This window comes from Bubalus bubalis, chromosome 10, assembly GCF_019923935.1.
Source record: "Bubalus bubalis isolate 160015118507 breed Murrah chromosome 10, NDDB_SH_1, whole genome shotgun sequence".
Classification (NCBI taxonomy): domain Eukaryota; kingdom Metazoa; phylum Chordata; class Mammalia; order Artiodactyla; family Bovidae; genus Bubalus; species Bubalus bubalis.
Window position 1 is genome coordinate 39,570,349 of NC_059166.1, and position 27,996 is coordinate 39,598,344.

At 40.6% G+C, this 27,996-nt stretch overlaps 1 long non-coding RNA gene across 2 annotated transcripts in view; it reads left to right on the forward strand.

Moving 5' to 3' along the window:
• The window catches only part of LOC123327692, a 65,103-nt gene that overhangs the window by 23,478 nt on the left and 13,629 nt on the right, over positions 1-27,996 (forward strand). For both annotated transcript variants that reach the window (XR_006542356.1, XR_006542357.1), the window contains exon 3: positions 16,811-16,896. This is a non-coding gene — a long non-coding RNA (uncharacterized LOC123327692). The remainder of the gene's footprint in view (positions 1-16,810; positions 16,897-27,996) is intronic.

Here is a 27,996-nt window from a genome sequence, read left to right on the forward strand (position 1 = left end):
GTGGAACAGTATCAAAAGTCTAACAATGTGTAATTGGGATACAGGAAGAAGAGGAAGACATGGGGCAGAAGAAATATTTATAGAAATAATGGCCAAGAATTTTCCAAAATTAACCATTTTCCAATCAACAGGTCAAAGAAGCTCACATATATCAGTAGGATAAAACAAACATACAAAACACCCAGATACAAACAGTTTATCTTCAAATGACAGGAAACCAAGGACAAAAAGAAAATCGTGTAGGCAGCCAGAGAAACCAAAAACAAATGAGGAACAAATCTAAGAATAATAACAGATTTCTGATGAGAAACTGTAAAACAAAAACAAAAACAAACAAACAAAAAAAAAAACAGGACAAAAGAGCCACATCTTTAAAATTCTTGAATGTTCCACACAGATATGGTCCAATAGAACCCATAGAAGGTCTGGCTTCCCAGATAGTGGAAAGGAGGGGCCTGGTAATATATCAGTAAGTGCTAGGAAGTTAACATATTTGGGTGGCAACCCACTCCAGTGTTCTTGCCTGGAGAATCCCAGGGACGGGAAGCCTGGTGGGCTGCCATCTATGGGTCGCACAGAGTCGGACACAACTGAAGTGACTTAGCAGCAGCGTTTGACCAACAGAAGGCAAAAAAATAGAAATGAACCAGCAAATTGCTCACTTTTCTGCTGCCAACCTCCCAGAAACAGATTGTTCCAAGTTGTTAGGGTTCTATGTGAGTTCTCTGGAGAAATACTATGTGACCAATTTCCAACCTGTGGGTTTTTTTTAGAAGTTGTTATGAATTGGATTTGCTTTCCTTTTTCTGTGCCTGTTTCCTTCTTCCCTTTCTCTTGTTTCACTGAGATTATACCTTCCAAAAAGCGAGTAGCATATTCACTTTGCTTCAGGATCTATTTTAGTGTAGAGCAAGTGCCTTACATACTGATGTTTGTAAGAATTACCTGGGGAATTCAATAAAATGCAGATTCTGATTCAATACTCTTGGGTTGGGCCTCAGATTCTGCATTTCTAACCAGCTCCCAAGTGATGCCAGTGCTGCTGGTCCGTGGATCATGTTTTGAGTCACATAGCTGTAGAATATATAGAATAAAGTAACTGGTATAAGAAGGGTTGTAGTAATGCTCCCTGGTATGCCATGGCATTGCAATTATTAAAGCTTTTGCTCTTGTTAATTGAGTTGAAGTACAGGTGAATGACATGGTATAAGAACATTGTGTCTTCTGTGCTTGAACATTATGGGGATGATGATAATTATAAGGATTATGTTGTTGGGTGGCTGCTTTTGACATCATCAGAAGCCTTGCAAAAAAAAAAAAAAAATTATAGGCTGTAGACAGTTGTTAACCTGTGTCATGCTGTAAGAGTCAAAGGGCCTTATGGCATCTTAGTAAAACTTTAATCTCCTGTGAGAATGACTAGGCTAAAATGCAAGCCTTTCATCTGAGTATAAGGGTGGTAAGTCTGCAAAAAAACCTAAATGTGCAGCCTCAGCAGTTCTACATCTAACGCATGACTCTGCTAGGGAAAGAGTGGGGATCCTAAAAATAATTAGGATGAGGACATTTGCGTGCATGAGTTTGAGAATTATTACCCCCCAACTTATCTTGAATTCTCTGTCCATGAGAAGCAAGTCCGTCCTTCTTGCAGAGGCCAGGAGCTTCTGCTTATCTAGAGAGTACTCAATTACTTCACTTTAATTTGGTGCCTCAGAAGATGATGCTGGTTTTCATCAAGGTCTGCCCCACTGCATATTTTATTGTGTCCAGATAATAACTGGGGTCAGATTTTAGCACAGGCTGAGCAGGGAAGTACAAGGCTGCTTCAAGAAAAGGCATTTACATACAAAATAGTAGTACCAGCATATGCATATACACACATATAAGTAGAAACATAGGAATACATTGGGGTATTGAGGGGGCTGACTAGGGGAAGGTGTAATATATGAGTGGGTAAGAGATAGTCCATCATCATGGGGGTCTCACACATGACTCAGGATTCGGTGTTCTGGAAGGATGTCTATTTCTGGTCTTAATTTGCTGAGATGAGTCCTTGAAGCTTGAATGTAGCCATGGCCTATAGAAGTGGAGGGCTTCCCTGGTGGCTTAGTGGTAAAACAAAAACAAAAACAAAAACCCACCTGCCAGTGTAGGAGACATGGGTTGAGTTCCTAGGTCAGGAAGATCACCTGGAGAAGGAAATGACAACCCACTCCAGTATTCTTGCCTGGGAAATCCCATGGACAGAGGAGCCTGGGGGGCTACAGTTCCTGACCCAGGGATTGAACCCAGGTCTCCTGCATTGCAGTGGATTCTGTACCATCTAAACCACCAGGGAAGCCCTGATACTGAGAGGAGACCTGAAATACCATGCTGGTCCTCTGGGTAGAGCACGGGTTTATGGAGGTCAGATACTACATGGACTTTTAGCCCAAGTTTTTCTCACTGTGAGTTCAGTGGCTTAATAGATCCACCCTGTGGTTATACTTCAGATATATACATAGCAGCTGATAGAATTCTTTCATAGAAGGATCAGTTGAAAGCTCCTGAAATTAACCACCAACTCTTCCTGGCCAGGAGAAGCATAGTAGAAGTGATATAACCTCTGATATAACAAATGATGTAAGAGGTATTGAAAAAATTAGCACCACTATCACACAGTTAAAAGATGCAAAATGGTCTTCATCAAGTTCCCATTAATTTACCTACCTAGACCTCCAGAAAACCCAGATTGATCACAACTGATGAATAAGGACTGCGGTAAACTTAGTGGCAGTGGTAAGGGGCCATTGGTAGCTTCACCCTCAGCTGCCATGGCATCAATAAGACTCTGACGCAATTTAGGGGAATTCTTCCCTTATCTCTGGCCACAAAAAGGATGGAAAGAGTTTTTTCATTCATATAACAGGGATAGCATTATGCCTCCCCTGTCTCCTTTCATAGATATCAGACCTGCATGGTACCCTCTCATTGTCTATTCCTGTTCCTTTCCCTTTGTCAGTCACAGAAAATTTCCCTGATGAATAATTTATACAAACGATTGTATTTTGGAGGGAGATATTTCTTGGATAATCCAAACTAACATAAGGTGGAGGTAAGATTGATTTTATTGCCATCATTTGCAGCTATCCATTTATGGAATTTCAGATGATTTCTGCTTCCTGCAATGTTAGGCTCTGTCAAGTTGTATTCCTCAGTCATTTAAGGGTGGGGTACTTCTTCCAGGAGACAAAGTAAGATCCGCTGAACTGGAAGTTGTGATTACCACTTGGCCATTTTGTATTAAGCATCAACCAACAAAATAAACCAACAAAGTATGAGATAATTAACCCTAATTACCATAAAGAACATGTATGGAGACTACAAAATTGAGGGTCTAGAAAAATTATATCTTATACCCAAGGAAATCACTGGATTATCTATTGGTATTTCTATGGCCAGGGATAAGTGTGAATGGGCAATTCCATCAACCCTGGTAAGACAACTTAGGGTGTAGACTCCTTGGGAATGATTATCAGCATAATTCCACTGAGTTAATACAATGCTTCCCAGGTAGTTCAGGGGTAAAGAATCCACCTGCCAACACAGGAGACTCAGAAGATGTGGGTCCAATCCCTGGGTCAGGATGATCCCCTGGAGAAGGAAGTGGCAACCTACTCCAGGATTCTTGCCTCAAAAATCTCATGGGTAGAGGAGTCTGGCAGGCTACAGTCCTTGGGATGGCAGAGTCGGACTTGACTTGGGTGACTGAGCAAGCAAGTATAATGCTGGCCAAGGGAGAGGGAAGTCTGGAATGAGAAAGAGAAGGGAGATGATCAGTATTAACTCTAGCTCCAAGAGCAACTGCTGCATCATCAGTGATTATAGCTTAGGTTGAAAATCCTGTTGAAGTCTACCTAGGAGATTATAACTGGGTGTTAGTTTCAAGAATGTGACATAACAACTTTTCTCAGGCAGGAAGTGAGGACATCCTGTTCATGTATGAGATTTGGTTATAGTGAAGAGTGAAAACAGATCTGAGAGGTGCATGGGGTGAGTTGTAATAGACCAATATTGCCTCGGTCCCTATTTCTGCAACATTTTCTATCCCCTGGGTCTCAGGTGTCACCTGGCTTCCCAGCTTGAGCAGCCACAGTGATAGCTCCCACAGATTCTGCAGTTCACTTTATATTCTAATACCACTGATGGTCTCAGCTTCCCCTGAAGGGTGAGCAGTGTTCTGAGATTGTTCCAAACAGCCTCTTTGGAAAAATCCCACATGCCTCACAACCAGCTATGCTTTCTTCAGAAACTGGCCAATCTGGGTAATGCACTATTTAGTGTGGGCTTCCTCTTTTTCCCTACCTTATTTCCCACTTCTTCCCTGGCACTGCACTTGCTAATAGAATATTGGCACATAATCTGTCTCAGATTTTGTCTTCCTGGGAACCAAGCAAGGGTAGCCATATGGAATAGGTAGACTTTTAAGTTGTATCTTAATTGTTTTCCTGTTTCTCTTCCATTTTTGATTTCTCTTCCATTTCCTTGAGCAAATATCATATCTTAAATCAAGGTTCAAGAAACTTACTTTGTGAAAGAACTAGATGTTAAATATTTTTTGGCTTTGTAGTCCATATGGTCTCTATTGCAACTGCTCAACTCCGCTCCTGTAGAGAGAAAGCAATCACAGTAAAACATAAGTGAAGGAGCGTGGCTGTATTCCAATAAAACTTTATTTACAGAAGCAAGCTATAGGCTGGATTTTGAACACAGGCCTTAGTTTGCTCACACCTGTATTAAATTAAAAGTACCATGATGTGATGGCAAGAACTTGAGTTTTGTAGGAAAGTAGATCTGGATTTGATTCCCAGTCCTATTGTCAATACTTACCAGGCTTCCCTGGAGGCTCAGTGGTAAAGAATCCGCTTGCCAGTGCAGGAGATGCAGGTTCGATTCCAGAGTCAGGAAGATCCCCTGGAGAAAATGGCAACCCACTCCAATATTCTTGCCTGGAAAATCCCATGGACAGAGGAGCCTCGTGAGTTACAGTACATGCGGTCACAGAAGAGTTGGACATGACTTAGTAACTAAAACAAGAGCCTACTACTTACTACTCTAATTGTGCAAGTTAATTTCTCTGAGCCTCAACTTTCTCATTTATTCAAGTGGGCTTTGTAACATTTCACATTTTTGTAGTAATTACATGAGATAATGAGATCATTTTTGCAAAATATTTGACACAGTGTAAATGCTCCATAAGTCAAAGCAATTGTCTTATTTTATTTTTTCTGAACAGCACTTTGCATATAACCCAGAACATTTTAAGTATCAATAAATGCTGGTTAAAGAAGAAAAAGATACAAAGTCAGCAAACTGCATTCTTCTCATGACAGGTTTCTTATGTAATCTTTCTATGTAAAAAGATTTCTACGTTTCTATGTAAACGTCTTTTCTGTCCTTCATATAAATGCACAGATTATCTGTGTGTAAGCTGTGTGAAAGTGAGTGAAGTCGCTCAGTCGTGCCCGACTCTTTGCAACCCCATGGATAGTAGCCTGCACCAAGCTCCTCCGTCCATGGGATTTTCAAGGTAAGAAGTACTGGAGTGGGTTGCCATTTCCTTCTCCAGGGAATCTTCCCAACCCAGGGGTTGAACCCAGCTCTCACATTGTAGACAGACGCTTTACTGTCTAAGCCACCAGGGAAGTGTATGATATTTCTAATAGGAAATCACTGAATTGGGATTTTGGCCATTAATCAGTCTCATGACTTTTAGTTATGTGAGTTTTCCACAAGTCTAATCACTAGAGAAGATCACTGATGTTTCCACTTGAAGCTTTACAGATCAAATACTTTCGAATATAGGGGATTTCCCTGATGGTTCAGTGGTTAAGACTTTGCCTTCCAGTGCAAGGGGTGCAGGTTTAGTCCCTAGTCAGGGAACTAAGATCCCATATGCCTCACAGCCAGAAAACAGTATTACAACAAGTTCAATAAAGACTTTTAAAATGATCCAAAAAAAAAAAAAAAAAAAGGAATATAAAGGCTGCCTGAAGATATTTCATCTTCTCTAAGTTTTAGAGAGCCTGGGCTGTTTTCGAGGCATGTGGTATATAAACCAATAAAGAAGTGCCAAATGGAGCTAAAATTGTGTGGTATATTTTAAATGTTTACATGAAGTAAAGTAGAGCTTTTAACCCTCAGAATAGAATGTATTATATTCCCTTTTGATTGTAGACTGTCAGAGGTCTGAACAGAAGGCACATCAGGACTGTGGGACTGGGGCAAATGGACCTCGGGGTTCAACTTCTCTGAGCCTGACCCTGCTCAACTCATAAGACTTCTAACTTGTTGGCACTTTAAAGCATTTTTCAACAACTGTTTTATGCTTCTGAGAAGTAGTTCTACACTTCCATAAAGCACACCTGGAAATATCGGTACATTTTGGATAATAGCTTTCATATTTCAAAATTAAATCTGATAACTTACTCAGTGTGGAATGAGAAAAACAGATGCTCAGCCAGAAGAAATTCTATAAAATTCAGTTTAGATTGATACACCTAGAGCCATGCATAGGTAATAAGTAGTATCATCCAACTTGGGGGAATATGTTTTGGAACTAAATGCTACTTTTTATTAAGTTTAGAGAAATGATACGTATATATATAGGATGCATTAAAAATATATATCAGTGGGAGTTTTTTATTATGGGTTGGTATAAATTATCCTTGGAGTCCTCTAGAACTAAAATGCTTTGCAATAATCTTTATGAGTGTGCCCATGGCCACAAAATTGTGTAATAAAGATCATAGTGGGACCATACGCAAAGCATTTTGTTGTAGACATGGGGTTCAGAATGTGTCTCCCATGTGGCTTTATATAGTTGACATCCTTCTGGCTGGCAGAATTCTATTTCTATCGACTGCTATTTATAGAGCAGCATATTGTGGCAGGCCTCTACTATGAGCATTCACTTCAGACTCCTTAAGAATGATTACAAATGAACAAGAATGTTTCTTATTAATCACTGCCACCTGAGTGGTAAGGAAGCAAAGAAGAACTTAATAATTATTTGTGGAATGTTTTTGAATGGATATGCTATCATATTTTATTCTCACTCTGACCTAGTGAGATATGTATTATAAACTCAGTTGTGTAGATGAGAATCTACAGTCAAGTAGCTAGTAAATAGTCAAGATTTATTTTGGTATCAACTATGCTGAGATGTCTGGAGGGCCAACCGTATTCATTGTACTATGATAATTTTCTAAAAGGGACTTGAGCATCTGCAGATTTTGGTATCTGTAGGGACTCCCAGAAGGGTGACCAAGTGGGCAGCTTTGATCCAGCTAAACTTAAGTGGTCATCATATTGTTATTCCATAGCATCTGTTCTATGGAGTAAAGTATCAGAGACTGGGGAAGACATTGGTTTATGTCTTTCCTAATTCCTATATCCGTGATGTTTTCCTGGAAACCCAGGTCAAACCTTCCATGAGTAACTGGGAGGTGTTTAGATTGTCTTTTAATTGTTTTTCAGTCTTTTCCCCTTTTAGCTATCCAAGGGCAAAAATCATGTCTTATAATGAGAAGAAGAATGATATGATAAAAGGGGCTCAAGTTTCGCAGTTAAGCAGATTGTCCCACTTTACGGGCAATGGAACTGAGAAATGATAAGATGAAGTGACTAGTCTGTGATCACACTACTGTGAAATGGTAGAGACTGGATGAGAATACAAGTTAATTTAATTCAAAAGCTGTATCCCCACTTCTTTTCCTCCCCCTCTCTCGCCAAACAACAATGTGAAGAATGGACCCATGATGGGGATGTTATTTGGTCCTAATGTACAGTTGGATCCTTTCTGCACTGGTCAAGACATACATCTGGATTTACTAATGTCTCACATTTACAGATGTCTCAATTGTTACACTTCAAACCTGGGAAGACTAAATCAGACAGTTGAAGCAGATAAAAGAGAGTAACCACCATATTATTTGCTCTGTAGAGATGCTTGAAGGTTCAATCACTTATGTTAATTGTACTGTAATGCATGGCTTTCTGTAAGTGGGACATTGCATCCTGGTCGTAGCTTTGACTGCAGCAGCAGATGGTGAGATCAGGGTTGTGTGATTTGAAAAGTAGTACAAGAACTGACCTGAGTTAGCTTCTGGTTAGGCTGAGCTACGATTGACCCGACTGCCATGTTCGAGCTGTCTTCTCTCTGGCACATGGCAGACTGTGGAACCTGGTAAGTTTAGTTCAGTTCAGTTGCTCAGTCATGTCAGACTCTTTGTAACCCCATGGACTGCAAGCACACTAGGCTTCCCTGTCCATCACCAACTCCCGGAGCTTGCTCAAATTCTTGTCTGTTGAGTCAGTGATGCCATCCAACCATCTAATCCTCTGTTGTCCTCTTCTCCTCCTGCCTTCAATTTTTCCCAGCATCAGGGTCTTTTCCAATGAGTCAGTTCTTCACATCAGGTGGTCAAAGTGTTGGAGCTTCAGCTTCAGCATCAGTCCTTCCAATCAATATTCATAATTGATTTCCTTTAGGATGGACTGGTTGGATCTCCTTGCAGTCCAAGGGACTCTCAAGAGTCTTCTCCAACACCACACTTCAAAAACATCAATTCTTTGGCACTCAGCTTTCTTTATAGTCCAACTCTCACATCCATACATGACTACTGGAAAAACCATAGCTTTGACTAGATGGACCTTTGTTGGCAAAGCAATGTCTCTGCTTTTTAATATGCTGTCTAGGCTGGTGATGGCTTTTCTTCCAAGGAGTAAGCATCTTTTAATTTCATGACTGCAGTCACCAACTTCAGTGATTTTGGAGCCCAAGAAAATAAAGTCTGTAACTGTTCCCATCGTTTCCCCATCTATTTGCCATGAAGTGATGGGACCAGATGCCCTGATCTTAGTTTTTTGAATGTTGAGTTTCAAGCCAGCTTTTTCACTCTCCTCTTTCACTTTCATCAAGAGACTCTTTAGTTCCTCTTTGCTTTCTGCCATAAAGGTTGCATCATCTGCATATCTGAGGTTATTGATGTTTCTCCCAGCAATCTTGATTCCAGCTTGTGCTTCATCCAGCCTGGCATTTCGCATGATGTACTCTGCATGTAAGTTAAATAAGAAGGATGACAGTATACAGCCTTGACATACTCCTTTCCCAATTTGGAACCAGTCCATTTTTCCATGTCTGGTTCTAACTGTTACTTCTTGACCTGCATAGAGATTTCTCAGGAGACAGGTGAGGTGGTCTGGTACTCTCATCTCTTTAAGAATTTTCCACAGTTTATTGTGATCCACACAGTCAAAGGCTTTGGCGTAGTCAATAAAGCAGAAGTAGATATTTTTCTGGAACTCTATTGCTTTTTCTGTGATCCAACAGATGTTAGCACAGCCGTTGAATTCTCTCTGGCACATGGCAGACATAATTCTGTGGAACTTGGTTAAGTGATGCTTTAAGCTGAGAGTGAGGAACCACATTATCTAAAGGGACTATCAGCAGACTCATCACTCTGTGGCTGCTGAGCCAGGTGTGGGGATTCAGTCATACCCATAGTCAGTAATTCTACTGTTGATAACTCACCTGACCTTCCATGGAGATGACTGTGCCAAGAATTTCATCCAGAATAGACTGAAAGCTGATGATTCAATCTGGTTACAGAGCACTGACCACAGAGACTGGTTCTTGCTGGGTGGTCTGGAGCAGGGTATTGTTCCAGTTCAAAAGGATAAATTGGAAATGTGCCTGCATACACATTCATGAAATAGTCTAATGTGTTCTGGAAGAAATCGCTCAGAGAGTACTGCTTTCTGAGGAACCGGTACACAATCCAAACATCAACACAGAATATTTAAATTTATTAAGTCATTTATTCATTCATTAAACAAATATATATGGGCTACCAAATGTGAGCCAGTCACTATTCTAAACCACTGAGGCCCAAAGATGAATGAGATACAATCCTTGCCTTCAAGCGGCTCACAGCCCAGTGGGGAGACAGATATATTAATGGACAAGTATAAAGGTGAGAGATTATTGCAAATAAAAAACTGCAGGGGATATTACTGGAGCAGTAAGAAAGGACCTCTCAGTTAGCCTGGTGTGTGGATAGGGGTTTAAGGGAGACTTCCTGGAAAAGGTAACTCTTGTGTTGAGTTTTTAAATAGATATTATAGTATATTTGACAAAATATAGGGTGAATAATAGTCCATGAAGAGGAGCTTGGAGCACTGAAGTACCATGCAGCCATGTGCCTTTTTGGAGAACGTCATGAAGTTTATTGTTGATGGAACACATTTAGGATGATTATAATATATCCCAAAGGTTGTCTTCTTTGTCCAAAATCAGAGCCGTATTGCTCTCTCAAATTGTTCTAATTTGCTATGATCTATAGTTATCAATAACTTGAGTGATAAATCAGAGTTCAAATGATGAAATTTGAGTGCCCAATAATCATTGCAACAAAATAACAATATGTGCTCTCTTTTTCAGAGAAGGCAATGGCACCCCACTCCAGTATTCTTGCCTGGAAAATCCCATGGATGGAGGAGCCTGGTAGGCTACAGTCCATGGGGTCACACAGAGTCGGACACGTCTGAGCGACTTCACTTTCAATTTTCACTTTTTACTTTCATGCACTGGAGAAGGAAATGGCAACCCACTCCAGTGTTCTTGCCTGGAGAATCCCAGGGATGGGGGAGCCTGGTGGGCTGCCGTCTATGGGGTCGCACAGAGTTGGACACGACTGAAGCGACTTAGCAGCAGTAGCAGCAGCTCTCTTTCTACATAAAGATGCCTAAGGCTTAGTGGGATACATCTGGTTTCTGCAAGTACCAGACTACCAAACTCAACAGAAATTTAACTGGGAACACCATCCTTGTATCTCTTAGGCTTTAATGGTGGCACTAATCTTCACCTTTAATGGTGGCACTAATTTTCAGCATCCCTCCTGAGATTATTTTGTTTTTGACTTACTATCTTGGTTCTTTGAGACCAGAGCCATTTCAAAGGTTTCTGTTTGGTCTTCTCCACTAGAATAGGTCTTAGTCCATAAGTTGAGGACCCAATGTGGGGGTTACTTTAACTGTTTAACATGTCAATTCCAATTATAAGGTAGGGAACTAAAGAAATGACCACTGGGAGTGTCTTTGTAGGCCAGACTTTAACCATAACTGGATTTATTACCTGTCATCTATAAGCCCTGCTCTAACATGGAAAAGACTCTGATGCTGGGAGGGATTGGGGGCAGGAGGAGAAGGGGACGACAGAGGATGAGATGGCTGGATGGCGTCACTGACTCAATGGACATGAGTCTGAGTGAACTCCGGGAGTTGGTGATGGACAGGGAGGCCTGGTGTGCTGCGATTCATGAGGTCGCAAAGAGTCGGACATGACTGGGCGACTGCACTGAACTGAACATGGAAACGATGATGATTTAGGTTTCTGTGCTTGCTGTGCTCACTCAGTCATGTCTGACTCTTTGCGACCCCATGGACTGCAGCCCACTAGGCTCCTCTGTCCATGGGGATTCTCCAGACAAGAATACTGGAGTGGGTTGCCGTGCTCTCCTCCAGGGGCTTTGGACCTCTGGGATCTGTCAATTCAGATGCTGAATAAACTAACCTTGATCTGTCTGGGGACTCCCCCTTCCTCAGTGTGTCTAGTCAGCTGAGTATATCACTGTACATCCCAATGGGGAAGAACAAGGGAAGTCACTACAGTATGTTCTTATAGCAGTGTTGCTGTGTTCTTTTTAGAGAGCCTTTTAAATCAGGTGATTCTGGATCTGAAAACTGAGCAAGGAATTGGTACCCTTTTTTCTGATTGTAGAAGTAAAGGAGAATGCTTATTGCCCAGTGGTCTGTTTGGCCCCTACAGGTGCCATGTTATGTTAACCATCTCCACCGTTCCCTGTTCTTCAAGACCTTTTGGCTACCCTCTGCTCTTGCATGTAATTATGGTAACTGGTGTCTGGTGGGAAAGTACCCCCATCTAGGTTCTAATACTTTGGAGCTGAGTGTTACTGAGCTCAGTTCTGTGACTGCCTCCCCTACAGTCAGCCAAGCCTACAGAGAGGGTCCACCATGAATATTTACTGATGCTTATGCCCCTCCCACCATTGCCATTTTCATGTTGGTGAATGATGCACTCTGTTCTCTGGGCTTCACTGTAGAACATAATCTTCTGGCCTGTTAATACATTCATTCCAGTATGCCTACTTCTTTTAGCCTCTTTATTTCTTCCTCTGCCATCAGCCAAAGCAACCCATGCACTTCCATTTATCTCAACATTGGCCATAAGCTTTTTTGAAGCATCTAAGAGCCACACTAGCAGTGAGTTTGTTGCATCAGTTGGGGTCCTTACCAAGATATTAAATATACTGGCTTGGACAGTAAATGTTTGCTTGTTTAATCTTATATTCTGGATTTTTTTAATATACATTCTAGATACTCATATCAATCTGAGTCTAGTCAGGAAACAGAAACTATATTGTAATATGAACAAGAGATTTTTAGCATAAACAATGATTAAACCATACTATAGGGGAGTAACTATAAGGGTGTAGAAAGAACTCTAAAGTACCCGTTGGGTTGAGGAAGCATATCTGTGGAAGGAACAGCTTAGAAGGGAGGCTCCCCACTCCAAGGCTTCAGACCTTACTGGGGTAGGTGTGGTTGCAGTTGATGGTTGAGATGTTTGCTGGGTTTCTTGGGTCAAATTTGGTCTGCTGTTTTCAGGCAACAGAACATAACTCTTTGAAGTGTAGGTAAGCTGAAGCTGATAGGTAGGCATGAAAAAGAGCTGGGGTGCCACTTTCAGCGCAAGTCCCAGAGTTCACTAGAATTGACAATAGGAAGACTCCAGTGAGATGGTCACCAGGTCTAGGCAAGGGCTGTGGGGTCACCAATGGAAGCTGTTAGCTCCATGTACACTCTTGTACAGACATGAGAACTTGTGCAACAGCAGTACCACTCCCTATTTCTTCCTAACAAGACAGAGCTCTCTTCCTCACATGTGAAGACATTCTCCCCCTCCCCCATCTAAGAACATACACCATTCCAACAGTCTGACAGGGCTCTGTAGAACCTACATCTTGAGGAACACCCATCCAGATGACGTCATGCCATATTTCAGGGGCTCAAGTTTTTCCCAGGCATGGTCCTTAGCATAACAAACTTGCCTTAAGTGAGCATTTGGGCATCTGTGGAACGCTGAAACATACCTATCAACTCTCTAGGATATTGCTCTGCTGTATCCTAGACAAGGACATCTCAGTGAGCTCCCAAAGATATGCTTTGGATCTCACACTCAGCTTTCTTTTTTTTCAACTTTTTATTTTGTATTGGGGTTTAGCCAATTAACAATGCTGTGATAGTTTCAGGTGAACAGTGAAGGGACTCAGCCATACATATACATGTATCCATTCTCTCTCAATCTGCCCTCCCATCCAAGCTGCCACATAACATTGAGCAGAATTCTCTGTGCTATACATTAGGTCCTTCATGTTTACCAGTTTTAAATATAACAGTGTGTACATGTCCATCCCAAACTCTCTAACTATCCCTACCCCACCCCCATCCTTCTCCCCGGCAACCATAAATTCTTTCTCTAAGTCTGTTTCACACTCAGCATTTATCTGCCTGTTAATGATCAAAAGTTTCTCATCATCTCTGTAGGGCATCAAAACAACTTAGAAATAAGTAGTCATGTCCACTATCCTTGTATTGATGGCTATTTTTACTTCATATCTTTCAAATGGATTCACCTTGATGTACGGCAGAGACTACCACAACGTTGTAAAGCAGTTCTCCTCCAATTAAAAGAAAATGTCTGAACTGTTTAATCTGCAACGATATTTCCTTCATCCCAGACATTTTCCCAGGTAACCACCCATGAAATCTCCAGCAACTGAGCTGCCAACTTGTGTCAGAAACTGTCTATGCTCCACTTACCATTTAGGAGGGCATCCTTCTTGCCTTTCTCTGATGATGCCCTATTCCTATCTTTCCACTGTTTCTTAGGCCATCTCCTGTGCACTTGCATCAATTCATGCTTAATAAGAAGCAGGTACCAAGATGGAATTAGACATGTAAGAGATTTATTGGGAGAAGGAACTGGAGAAGGTGGGAAGAGTCTTCAAGCCACATGTAGGTCTGACATATGTGAAATGTGAGAGAGAAAGTAGATGACCAAGAGCAGTCGAGGTTTGGATGGATATACAATTTCAAAAAAGGTGTATCCAGGCTAATGAGGAGTCCTCAGACAACACCACCTATTGGAGAATCCCCACATCTTGCCAGATTGGGCCTGCCTGAGAGTCTCTGCCATGCTCAGGCATTGCCTGAGAGTGGCCTCGGTGTGCAAATGGTCCAGAGGGGCAGCAGAGGGAGGAGAGGCACTAATCAATTATTCTCCCAACAGCAGTAAAGTTGAACAGTCATTTTCATTGCTTCTTTGGGGAGTCTGCACTGCAAAGCAACCTGCAGCACTCATCAAGGAGGTAGTTGATGGGTCAGGGAACTAAGAGCTTGAAGAGACAGCAGCTTTTTGAAGGCATGTATGTAGAAGACATAATACAGAAGGGGCTGATGCTTGGCAGGGTCGAGGACTGGTGGTATCCTGACTTACCCCAGCAGAGCTGGAGTCAGACTATGAGCTGCGTCAGATTTGAGTGATAGTTCACGAGCCATCAAAGGTGCTGTGAAGGCCTCGTACCATCAAAGTCTGGGTGTCACCAATGGAGTTGTTACTTTTAAACAGTGATAGAGAAACAGAATCAGAAAGGCAGAATGGGAGAAGTAATTTAAAGTTCATTGGTTGGAATAAGATATACCTGAATCTGCATTGCAGTGCCTTAATAGTAAAATAATAGTGTTGGTCTCAGAGGAATGTGATGATGAGGATCAAGTAAGAAAATCTACATAAAGCTCTTCGCACCAAACAAGACACATTGCACTCATTAGCTTTCCACTGTAAAAAATATTCAACAGCTAATCAAAGACCAGAATCACAAAAGTTAAACAGGGAAGTTATAAGGATAAGCAGAGTGGATAGAATAATTCATTGATCATATTCTGTTGCTAGCAGGTTTTTTTCTGAAGATGGACTGTTCAGCATCTTTTGGTTCAAAAGAGTTCTTCAAACCCAGTAACTTAATTTATAGGGACACAGCAGTGAACAAGCTGATTAAAATCTCTGTGTTAAGGAGCTTACATTCCAGTGGGAGCAGGCTGTGTGTACCCATATTTCTGCTGAAATCCTCTCTGTCTGCATTGAAGGAGCTCTCCCAGAAAACTAAGAGCTCAGCTGGGGGAGGGGGTGCTGTAGATAGATTTCAAGAAGGGTTGCTGTCATTCAGTTGCTAAGTCATGTCCGGACTATTTCAGACCCCATGGACTGCAGCATACCAAGCTTCCCTCTCCTCCATTATCTCCCAAAGTTTGCTCAAACTCCTGTCCATTGAGTTAGTGATGTCATCCAACCATCTCATCTTCTGTCACCCCCTTCTCCTCCTTTCCTCAGTCTTTTCCAGCGTCAGAATCCTTTCCAGTGAGTTAACTCTTCGAATCAGGTGGCTAAAGTATTGGAGCTTCAGTTTCAGCATCCAGTCCTTCCAATAAATATTCAGATTGATTTCCTTTAGGATTGACTGGTTTGATCTCCTTGTTTTCCAAGGAACTCTGAAGAGTCTTCTCCATCACTATAATTAGGAAGTATCAATTCTTTGGCGCTCAGCCTTCTTTATGGTCCAACTCTCACATCCCTACATGACTACTGGAAAAACCATAGCTTTGGCTCTATGAATCTTTGTCCCTAATGGCTCAGATGGTAAAAAAAAAAAAAAAAAAAAAATCTGTCTGCAATGCACGAAGCCCAGGTTTGATCCCTGGGTCAGAAAGATCCCCTGGAGAAGGGAATGGCAACCCATTCCAGTATTCTTGCCTGGAGAATTCCATGGACACAGGAGCCTGGTGGGTTACAGTCCATGGGGTCAAAAAGAGTCAGATTTCAAGAAGGGTAGGGGAGAGAAGAATCCTCTTGCAACCCCCACTGGTTTCTCTATGGGAGTTTCTTCCTTCTCAGTACGCAGTATAGTGGTAAGTGCAGGGACGTGACCCATGTTTACACTTTGCCTTCACTCAGCATTGAGTAGTTGTCTGTCCTGGGTATGTTACTGTGCTGCCTAGATGTCATTTGTCTCTCCAAATCTGTTCTCCAGTCTTCTCCACCCGGCTCTGTATTTAGGAGGCCAGCCTTTAGAGACTGCATCACCAAGTTCCCTTATCCTATGGTTTCTAGTTGAGGCCGCCAATGTGATGTAGTTCAGGAGATCAAAAAGAGGGAAGACAGGTCAGGGTATTGATTATCCCAGCCACCTGCCCATCAGGTCAGCTTGGCAGTGGCTGAGTCCTTCTACCAAAAGCTGTTGGCTGTTCTTACAGTGTTCCAGTCTGGGATAGTAAGAACTTTCTGATGGGATTAGCCTTTCACAATTGCTTGTTGGTTTCCCCTAATCTTACCAACAACTTTGTAAATAGTCACTTCATTAAACCCTCTTTATTTACCTCTTTTGGAGGTGGTGTCTATTCCCTGCTGGGGTGGATCTCAACAGGTATAATTGTTTTTCATTTATAAATCTTTTCCCTCACTTATAAAACAGAGATAATAAGAGCGTTTATGTCATAGAGTCTTAGTGATGGTTAAATGAGGTAACGTAGATAAAATTCTTAGCATGGTGCCTACAGCATAGTAAATGTTCAGTGAATGTTAGCTGTCACTCTTGGTACTATTATAATTATGATTATAATTTGTATTCAGGTCCTGGACATTGGGACTGAGATAAGAATTCTGAGAACTGGGCTTTCATCCAAAACCTGCACTCAAGTCAGGATACTTGGCAACATGTAAGTGCAACCAAAGATTGGGTCCCTTTAGACCATTGCATGCTAAATCCACTTTGCCAGCATACAACTCACAGCAGGATAGTTCTGATAATCATTATTTCTGAGTGCATTTAAAGGCCAAATATTAGTGCCATTACAATTTACATTTCCCTAGATGCAAATTAAACTAATTTAGAGAAGGAATTCTTAATCCCAGTAGCTTGAGGTAGAGGAAAAAACCTCTAAGCACCTCAAAAGGCATTACTACAACTTAGAAAAGCAAGGCTTATCTCATCCTAAATGCTTTATAATTCCTGAATATATATTACAATGAAAAGAAAGCAATACCTAAAAGAAATGCTGTAATTTATCCATATTATCTGTGCAATCATTCTAATGGCCTCATCATTGTTTGGATCAGTTAGCATATTTTGTCATAGAGGAGATAATAATCCTAATGAGTTTGGGTTGTAGATTTATCTCCATGTAGATTTATTTCCTCATACTCTGATATCCCAATTTATAAATGAATGGTCATGATCACAAAAAGGATGGAGAGGTAGTGGGGGAGGGTTTTTGTACCTATCTAATTTGCACAAGTGGAAGAAAACTCCAAGTCCATGTTTTTCTGGTAGTGAGTAAATAATATTATTTTTCTGTGCAACAGTCTAATTTTTTGGTATGTGAATAGAATAGATTTCCATGTAAAGAAAGAACAATGCAACTGATATACAAGTATTAGTAATGCACCATTGGTGTCTGTGCTAGTTTCCTTGAGCTGCCATAAGAAGTTACCACAAACTGATTGGCTTGAAACAGAAATTTATCCTCTCACAGTTTTGGAGGCTAGAAATCCAAATCAGCAGGGCTGTGCTCTCCCTGAAGGCTCTAGGGGAGGATCCTGCCTTGCCTCTTCCTAGTTTCTGATGGTTGCTGACAATCTTGGGCTTTCCTTGGCTTGTGTGAGTGTTAAATCCAATCTCTCTCTCCATCTTCACGTGGCCATCTTCTCTCTGTGCCTGTGTCCAGATTCCGTTCTTTTTGTAAGAATACCAGTCATATTGGATGTAGGGCCCACTCTAGTCCAGTATGACCTCACTTTGCATGATTATATCTGCAAAGACCCTATTTCCAAATAAGGTCACATTCACAGGTTTTCACGGGGACATGAGTTTTGGAGGGACGTTATTCAATCTGTTGTAATTACTCATGGATTTAGTTCATCTCTTTGTGGCTCTTTTATGCTCTTCTGTATTTTTTTCTTCTTAGATATTTGCTTCACATATTTTTGGCCGTTTTTCTTTCTTTTTAAAAATATTTTATTGGATCACCAAGGGAAGAAAGATTTAAATTACATCATTTTGGTGATTACAAAGCAGACAGACTATGGGGCAAGTGGTTTGTCTTACCCCTCTTTACTCCCCTCCATAGGATGTATACTCATATTTTCACTATCCCTTTGCTACATGGAAGACTATGGGTTGGTGAGGGAAGATTTCGGTGAATAATGAGCCATCAACAGGCTTTTCCATATGCTGTTTTATAGTCCATAGACCCTAATAAGATGTTCTGCCAGGTAACTCCCAGTTCTCTGTTGCCCACACCACAAGTTCCTCCTTCCCTGTATTCTTTTTCCTGAAGCTACCTGCCTCCAACCAGGGAACACTCCTGGTAAAAAGATTTCCTTTTGGCCCCTCTTAATATATCACTTAAAAGAATACCACAATTCTCTTCCATTTCCCAGCAAATGTGAGTTCACAATAACTAAACCTGTAGAACTGGTGGATTATTTGGGCAGAGAGGAAATGTGGAAACAGAGACTCTTCTGCCTTCCCAAGCCCTCTCTGCTCAGGCCTCTTCCTCACCCTTCCCCAAATAGGGAAGAGTTGCTAAACTGATTGTTCAAAGTCTTGAAATACTAATGGGCAGTCTGATGATGAGGTTTACTGTGTTCATGCTCATGCACTCATGGGCCTTCTGCTGCAACCCTCCATCATGCTGCTGGTGTGGTGGGAACCTGAATCTGCCTTGTTGATCACCACAAAGTATGCCTGCACTTGTTGGTCATTGCTTTGACTTCTTGCCCATGATGGGCCAGAAATGGTAAGAGCCTATCGTAGGTTAGGAGTAGGGGTAAGAAGTGGCTCCACTTTGTAGATAGAGTATGGGCACACACAGCCCACCCTAGTTTTTTACTTTCATTGTGCACTGGCAGTAATTGGGCAGGGATAAGCCAGTAAAATCAAAGAAACAACCCCAGCACTTTGCACTTTGCTTCCCTTTGTGTGTTGGGGGGCTGGGGAGAAGGCACAGCAGGAAATTTGAGTAAGGGTGGTTGTCAGAGCAGAACATGTATATTTTGGATCCCTTAGCCAAATATGTCAACATCCCAGCAACCCTTCTAACAAGTATGTTACAAGCAATGTCTGCAGTAAGAGAACTGGGTTTATTAGCTGGCTTAACTTATTCAGGCCATTCATTAGTTTAAATAATTGGGAATTGGTCCTATTGTGGCAGCCCATGGTATGTTGTAGGTAGCCCATTTCATAGATGAAGCTATGTTATATTGTTATAGGAAGTATGAAGCATGTTCACACTGTTCATGGGGCTCTCAAGGTAAAAATACTGAAGTGGTTTGCCATTCTATTCTCCAGTGGACCACATTTTGTCTGAACTCTTCACCATGTCCTGTCTGTCTTGGGTGGCCCAACATGGCATGGCTCATAGTTTCATTGAGTTAGACAAGGCTGTGGTCCATCTGATCAGATTGGTTAGTTTTCTGTGATTGTGGTTTTCATTCTGTCTGCCCTCTGATGGAGAAGAGTAAGAGGCTTATGGAAGCTTCCTGATGAGAGACGAGGCCTTACAAATAGCTGAGAAGAGAAAAAACATGAAAGGCAAAGGAGAAATGGAAAGATATACCCACTTGAATGCAGAGTTCCAAAGAATAGCAAGGAGGAATAAGAAAGCCTTCCTCAGTGATCAGTGCAAAGAAATGGAGGAAAACAATAGAATGGGAAAGACTAGAGATCTCTTCAAGAAAATTAGAGATACCAAGGGAACATTTCATGCAAAGATGGGCATAAAAAAGGCCAGAAATTGTAGGGACCTAACAGAAGCAGAAGATATGAAGAAGAGGTAGCAAGAATACACAGAAGACCTGTACAGAAAAGATCTTCATGACCTAGATAACCATAATGGTGTGATCACTCATCTAGAGCCAGACATCCTGGAATGCAAAGTCAAGTGGGCCTTAGGAAGCATCACTATGAACAAAGCTAGTGGAGGTGATGGAATTCCAGTTGAGCTATTTCAAATCCTGAAAGATGATGCTGTGACAATGCTGCACTCAATATGCCAGCAAATTTGGAAAACTCAGCAGTGGCCACAGGACTGGAAAAAATAAGTTTTCATTCTGATCCCAAAGAAAGGCAATGCCAAAGAATGTTCAAACTACTGCACAATTGCACTCATCTACACTCTAGCAAAGTAATGCTCAGAATTCTCCAAGCCAGGCTTGAGCAGTACGTGAAACATGAACTTCCAGATGTTCAAGCTGGATTTAGAAAAAACAGAGGAACCAGAGATCAAATTGCCAACATCTGTTGGATCATCAAAAAAGCAAGAGTTCCAGAAAAAACATCTATTTCTGCTTTATTGACTATGCCAAAGCCTTTGACTCTGTGGATCACAACAAACTGTGGAAAATTCTTTAAGAGATGGGAATACCAGACCACCTGACCTGCCTCTTGAGAAGTTTGTATGCAGGTCAAGAAGCAAGAGTCAGAACTGTACATGGAACAACAGACTGGTTCCAGATTGGGAAAGGAGTACATCAAGGCTGTATATTATCACCCTGCTTATTTATCTTATATGCACAGTACATCATGAGAAATACTGGGCTGGATGAAGCACAAAGTGGAATCAAAATTACTGGGAGAAATATCAATAACCTCAGATATGCAGCTGATACCACCCTTATGGCAGAAAGCGAAGAAGAACTAAAGAGCGTCTCGATGAAAGTGAAAGAGGACAGTGAAAAAGTTGCCTTAAAACTCAACATTCATGTCCATATGGACATGGGGAGAAGAGAGGAGAGGGTGAGATGTGTGGAAAGACTCACATGGAAACTTACATTACCATATGTAAAATAGATAGCCAACGGGAATTTGCTGTAGGCTCAGAAAACTCAAACAGGGTCTCTGTATCAACCTAGAGGGGTGGGATGGGGAGGGAGACAGGAGGGAGGTTCAAAAGGAAGGGGATATATGTATACCTATGGCTGATTCATGTTGAGGTTTGACATAAAACAACAAAATTCTATAAAGCAATTATCCTTCAATAAAACACACACACACACACACACACACACACACACACACACACACACACACAAAACTCTCAACATTCAGAAAACTAAGATCATGGCATCCGGTCCCATCACTTCATGGCAAATAGATGGGGAAACAATGGAAACAGTGACAGACTTTATTTTTTGGGCTCCAAAATCACTGCAGATGGTGATTACAGTCATGAAATTAAAAGACACTTGCCCCTTGGAAGAAAAGTTATGACCAGCCTAGACAGCATATTGAAAATCAGAGACATTACTTTGCCAACAAAGGTCCATCTACTCAAAGCTATGGTTTTTCCAGTAGTCATGTATGGTTGTGAGAGTTGGACCATAAGGAAAGCTGAGTGCTAAAGAACTGATGCTTTTGAACTGTGGTGTTGGAGAAGACTCTTAAGAGTCCCTTAGATAGCAAGGAGATCCAACCGGTCCATCCTGAAGTTAAACGATCCTGAATATTCATTGGAAGGACTGATGCTGAAACTCCAATACTTTGGCCACCTGATTCGATGAACTGACTCATTAGAAAAGACCCTGATGCTGGGAATGATTGAAGGCGGGAGGAGAATGGGACGACAGAGGATGAGATGGTTGGAATGCATCACCAATTTGATGGACCTGACTTTGAGTGAACTCCGGGAGTTGGTGATGGACAGGGAAGCCTGCTTTGTCTGCAGTCCATGGGGTCGCAAAGAGTTGAACACGACTGAGTGACTGAACTGAACTGAACTGATGAAGCATGTACTTTGAAAGTGGCTTTACACTTATTCATGGCATCGTTGTACAACAAAAGAGAATATCATTTCATAGTGGCTCTGACTAATGTGTTACTAGCCGGTCATTAGATCCTAATGTTTACATCTCTGTGTAATACTTAAGTTTTACTGGACACAACACTCTTAATACTGGTGTAATTGGAATATTTTTTATTAAGCTATTCAGTAACTAGCTTTGACGCTGTGGCAATATTCTAGATCCTAAGTTATTAACTGAATATGTATTGGACTCTGGTTCTTTGTCTTATCAAAGAGAAAGGTTATTAAAATTATGAAGGATTTAGCTTATCAAAGGTCCTTTGCAAGATCATTAGTTAAAACAGAATTTGGAAATGTAGCTTATTTCAAATTAAACCAAAGTATATATTATTAATAAAACCATTAAATCCAGCAAGACTGTTAACTATTTTTAATGGATTGGTTAAAACAGCAGAATTTTTAAATCCATATATATAAAGTTTTGACAAGATAAAATAATTGATCTGTTTCTTATGAATAAGAGTTTAATATTTATAAGGAATAATAATTTTACATATATCTAATTTTAGTCATTTGGTTATACATTTAACATTTCTATAGTTCCAAAAGAACCCAAGCTGATATAAATAAAGATTATTAGAAAAATACATAAAGTAAAACTATTAAAAATATTTTGTGATAGGTAGGATACAATTATTATCTGTAAATGAGTATAATCACGGGTGACAGGTATGATATGGGTAAAATTTTTAAGCAAATTAAGAAGAAAGAGAAAAACATGTTTTTGTGCTACCTTCTTCCAGAACCTGAATGGACTCTAATGGAATAAACTCTTCCTTGTTTTTTCCCACAAGAACATGAAGTTTTCACTTGAGTACCATTAACAGATCATTCATTGTTTTTGTTCAGTCTAAGTCGTGTCCTATTCTTTGTAATGTATCCTATTCTTTGTAACTACAATGGACTATAGCCCACCATGCTCTGTCCATGAGATTCTCCAGGCAAAATACTGGAGCAGGTTACTATTTCCTTTCTCCAGGAGATCTTCCTGACTCAGGGATTGAACCTGGGTTTCCTGCATCGTAGGCAGACTTTTTAACCGTCTGAGCCACCAGGGAAGCCCTGTCAGTAAACTTTCAGGAAATATCAGAGTTGCTGCATTTTCAGGCTGAGGAAGCAACGCCTATAACCAGAGTCCAGGAACACTCACTGGAGGTAAACTAAAACCCACAAAAATTATGTACTTATCCATGGTGACCCATAAAATTGTTAGGCTCAAATCCTTGGGCTCCTGAGACAACCCTTCTTTTTGCTCTCATTTATAATGTTATGTGCTTCCCTGTTATATACCTTCTGAACGAACCTCTCAGTGTGTGCTTTGGCATAGCTAAATTTTTTGAGGCTTTTACCTGGACCATGAAACACACGTTCCACTTTGTGGTGCTACACAGATTCAGATGTAAAATGTGAATTGAGTCCTTATGACTACATACTGACTTCAATCCGTTTGGACAACTTCAACTTAATATCACTGAAAATTCCTTGCACGGATCATGAGGAAGATGTGACCCCCATAACTCCTCTCAGCTCATTATAACCTTTCATCTCCTCTAGAGCAAGTGAACTGGGTATTATTTTCATTTATGCTGCCTTATCTTTAATCATTTAAAGAAATATTTAACTGTATGAAAATGAAGGTTGCAATTGAAGGAGAAAATATTCAAGGGGTGTTTGCACTACTTTTTTTTTGGCTAACTGGCCCAAGGTGAGTTCACTACAAAGTTACCCACTCATGCTAATGAGATTGTCTGAAATCTGCCAGCCCATTCCGGTCTCACTTCACGTCCTGTGCTACTGAAGTTTTGCTCATGGCCTCGGCATTGTTCTTCATGGTATCTGTGCCTGGGTCTGTTAAGACCTTTCATACAATAGCTCAGAACTCTGGTTGCAATTAGAGTTTTGATTAGCTGTCAGTGATGTCATAGCCATGGTTATTTTAAATCCACTGTGCTAAGTGTTTTCCTTTTCTTAATGTACTGTAGAAATTCCATTTCTTGACAGCAATAAGACACTTCAGGCAGTGTGTTTTGGGGCCAATATTGCACTTCTCATGGAGTTAAGACACTTGGCCTTCAGCCTCATGACTTATAACACAATCTGAGTTATGCTATAATCACCCAGATATATACATGGCCTGTTGTGTTTTATTGCTTAAATGGAACCTGTCCCAGTGCCTCATCAACTGACAAGGTGGGAATATAGCCCCGGATGACTGTTCAGATTCCCACTGGGAGTTGCATTTGGTCAGATCTCCTTCAGCCTTTCAGGGATTGCACTGAAACTCTGGAGGCCTTTGGTGTACTTACCACACAACAGAAATTAAACCCTCCAGCATCTCAGGTCTCCCTGCCAGACTGGCCAACTTAGGTTGCCAAATATCTCCCCCTCAACACATTTACTGAACTTTAAAACAGCAGAATAGCATTGAATGAAGTCCAGTAATTTTTATAGGATATATTTTAGTCACTAGACTTTGAAGACTATTCCAACATTAATTACAAAGTTTCTGTGTCTGGATAACATATTGTTAACAGTTATTTCACAAGTGCTAATGGCAAGATGGAAGATTTCCAATAACTTTGTTGAGGAAGTGGCAATTAAAATATTGAGCACTACAGGGTACATACAAAATAAAAATAATCTTGAAAACACAGCACTGTACTTCATGATAAACATGGGGATATACCCTGTATTTTCAAATAGATATGATGTCTTTGCACTTTCCATCTCTTTTGGTTGAAGGAGGATCAAGAAGTTTCTACTTTGCTGGTTTGTTAATTTTTAAAGGCAGTGTAAAATGCCAGGGCTCTGGGCTGGTTTGATATTATTTACCACAACATCATGAAATGATTTTAAGACAAGTTGTTATCCATATTTCTTTCAATAACAAATATCACTAAAATGAGATCATTGGCTTCATGTGACAATTTATGACTCTGGAAATGCATGAGCTGTCTTTTCTAAAGACTTTCAAAGCCCTCATCTAGCATGGTTTTCCCTCCAGAGCTCTCTGGTGTGACCACCCATCTTCCAAACTCACCCTACCACAGTCAGCCAGCAGCTTGGGGTTGTTCTCTAGTCAGAACCTGAGAGCAGAGTGGTGGACAAAAGGAGGCGGCAGGCAGGATGGAGGACACTCCAGGGCATATGGGATCAGAGGCAAGACAGAGGGTTGAAGGGACTTGCCCAGGGTCACAAGGCTGGGGATTTTTAGCCTGTGCATGTGGACTCTGGGTCCAGATATATGTCATCTTCACCTTATTGCTTCCCATCATTTTAAATTCAGAGTACAAATTATTAATTGCACAATCAAGACCACTAGAATCAAAACAAACTGTCACATGGTACAATTACATTTTGAAAAGGATTTTAGACCAAGAATACATTTGCTTTCCAACTTTACTTTGTTCACTGCTTTCTTTTTTTTAGCATATCCTGATTGCTATGTAGCTTTAGGCCTGCTGCTGCTAAGTCGCTTCAGTCGTGTCCTACTTTGTGCGACCCCAGAGACAGCAGCCCACCAGGCTCCCCCGTCCCTGGGATTCTCCAGGCAAGAACACTGGAGTGGGTTGCCATTTCCTTCTCCAATGCATGAAAGTGAAAAGTGAAAGTGAAGTCTCTCAGTCGTGTCTGAATCTGACTCTTAGCGACCCCATGGACTACAGCCTACCAGGCTCCTCCATCCATGGGATTTTCCAGGCAAGAGTACTGGAGTGGGTTGCTATCACCTTCTCCAAGCTTTAGGCCTAGGTTTCTGTTTTTAATTTGGTGAAATAATTTTTTTTTTACCTGAAGTGTAATCTGTATTTCCCACTTTGGTTTAAAATGTAATGCTTATCATTTATTGGCTAATGATATCAAACTTTGCTATAATATCACCATGTGAAGAAGTTTCCTGCTAAAGTAATTTCCTTAAGGTTGTGCTTTTCTGGGATCAGTGTATACTTCCCCTGATCTTCCTTTGTGGATAATATCTTAAAAACACTGTTATCTCTGAAGTTTTGTAAAAGAGCAATGGGATCAGGAATTAGCTCTTCTTTTCTCATGCAAGAACAATAATGAACATAAGAAATTGAAGTTACCAGGAGTTGGTATTTTAAAAAAAATGTTAAGGATCTATACTCAGGCAATAATTAATGACATTTCTTCTTTTATAACCTATGTATTTACAGAGTTAATTCTATATTTTCATATTGCTTTACTCATTTTTATGAATCCTAATATTAAACCAGATTATTAGATTAATTTAGATTAGCTTTCTTAACTTTTTTGTTTACCAATATTTCAAGGGCATGTGAATTCAGTTAAATAGTTCATTTCTAAAATTTCATGATCTAGGAGAAGGCAATGGCAACCCACTCCAGTACTCTTGCCCGGAAAATCCCATGGATGGAGGAGCCTGATGGGCTGCATTCTGTGGGGTCGCTGAGTCAGACTGAGCTGAGTCAGACTGAGCGATTTCACTTTCAATTTTCACTTTCATGCACTGGAGAAGGAAATGGCAACCCACTCCAGTGTTCTTGCCTGGAGAATCCCAGGGACAGGGGAGCCTGGGGGGCTGCCGTCTATGGGGTCGCGCAGAGTCGGACACGACTGAAGTGACTTAGCAGCAGCAGCAGCCTAAAAACAAATACTTCTTTAGGCTGCCATCCTAAGAGAGGATTCATTATTTGTTGATTTACTGCTCCTTATGAGAGGACTTATTATTTATTGTTCAGTAAATATTCTTGGTTAATATTGGGTAAATATATTACCTTTACACCTTTGCCTCATAGAGGGAAAACATCTATTTTTTCTTTTTATGTTCAATATGTTATGATGTCTTCATCAAATAGATGTTTAAAAAATGCACATAAACTGTGGAAGCTGAATATATGTATTTAATCCATGGCATTTTTTCTCTAAAAACCATATTCTTAATTCATGAATCACAGAAGTCATATGTTTAGAAAAAAATCATTGGTTATATGTAAATGACACTGGAAAAATTTTCTGATTTTCCAAGTAATTTTTAAGACTAATAAACTAACACAGTCGAGCACAGAAGTGGGAAAAGCTTCCAGGTAAAAAGCTAGCATCAGGGGTTGGGATAGTAAACTTTTAGTGAATTTCAGCATAACAATCTCACTCTTCTGTTTTGCTAATATATCTCTAAGAATATTTACAGAATTGATTTTGAAATACAAATTTTTAAAGCTAGAAATAAAATTCATATGAACAGAATTTGGTTGAAAAGATGATCTTAAAAACTAAAGGTAGTTTTCCTCTTGGTAGCTGGGCCCCCTAGGAACCAATTAGTGAATTCTTAATCTAAATTAAATGTCAGGTCTTGAAACAGTTAACCTCCAGAAAATGTACAGTTTATCCCTAGAATGGATATAAGTACTGTGTGATTAGATGGGAGTCATTAAAAATAACTTGAAATAATTGTTACCTATGATAGCTCAGTTGGTAAAGAATCCGCCTGCAATGCAGGAGACCCCGGTTTGATTCCTAGATTGAGAAGATTGGCTGGAGAAGGGATAGGCTACCCACTCCAGTATTCTGGCCTGGAGAATTCCATGGACTGTATAGTCCATGGGGTTGCAAAGAGTTGGACATGACTGAGTGACTTTCACACCATACATACCAGAGTCACTGGAAAAAACAGTATTTACCTGTTAGTGACATTGTGAGTTTTTATGACTAATACTCCAGCAAATTTTCCTCTTGATTTTATTCCATGTCCTCATGACGCTATAGCTATTCTACCAGATACTAAGAACCAAGGTTTGGACTAGACTCACTATAGCCAGTGAAAGACAGAATCTTCTAGAGTTTGATGGTTTGGGCTTTGACAACTGAAAGGTTTGACTTTAACTACTATCTCTGCCTTCATATCTTAGTGAATTTGAAAAACCCCAACTATGTCGCTTTCAGACAGAATGGTAAGACAATTTTAGGGACTGCAAAGAC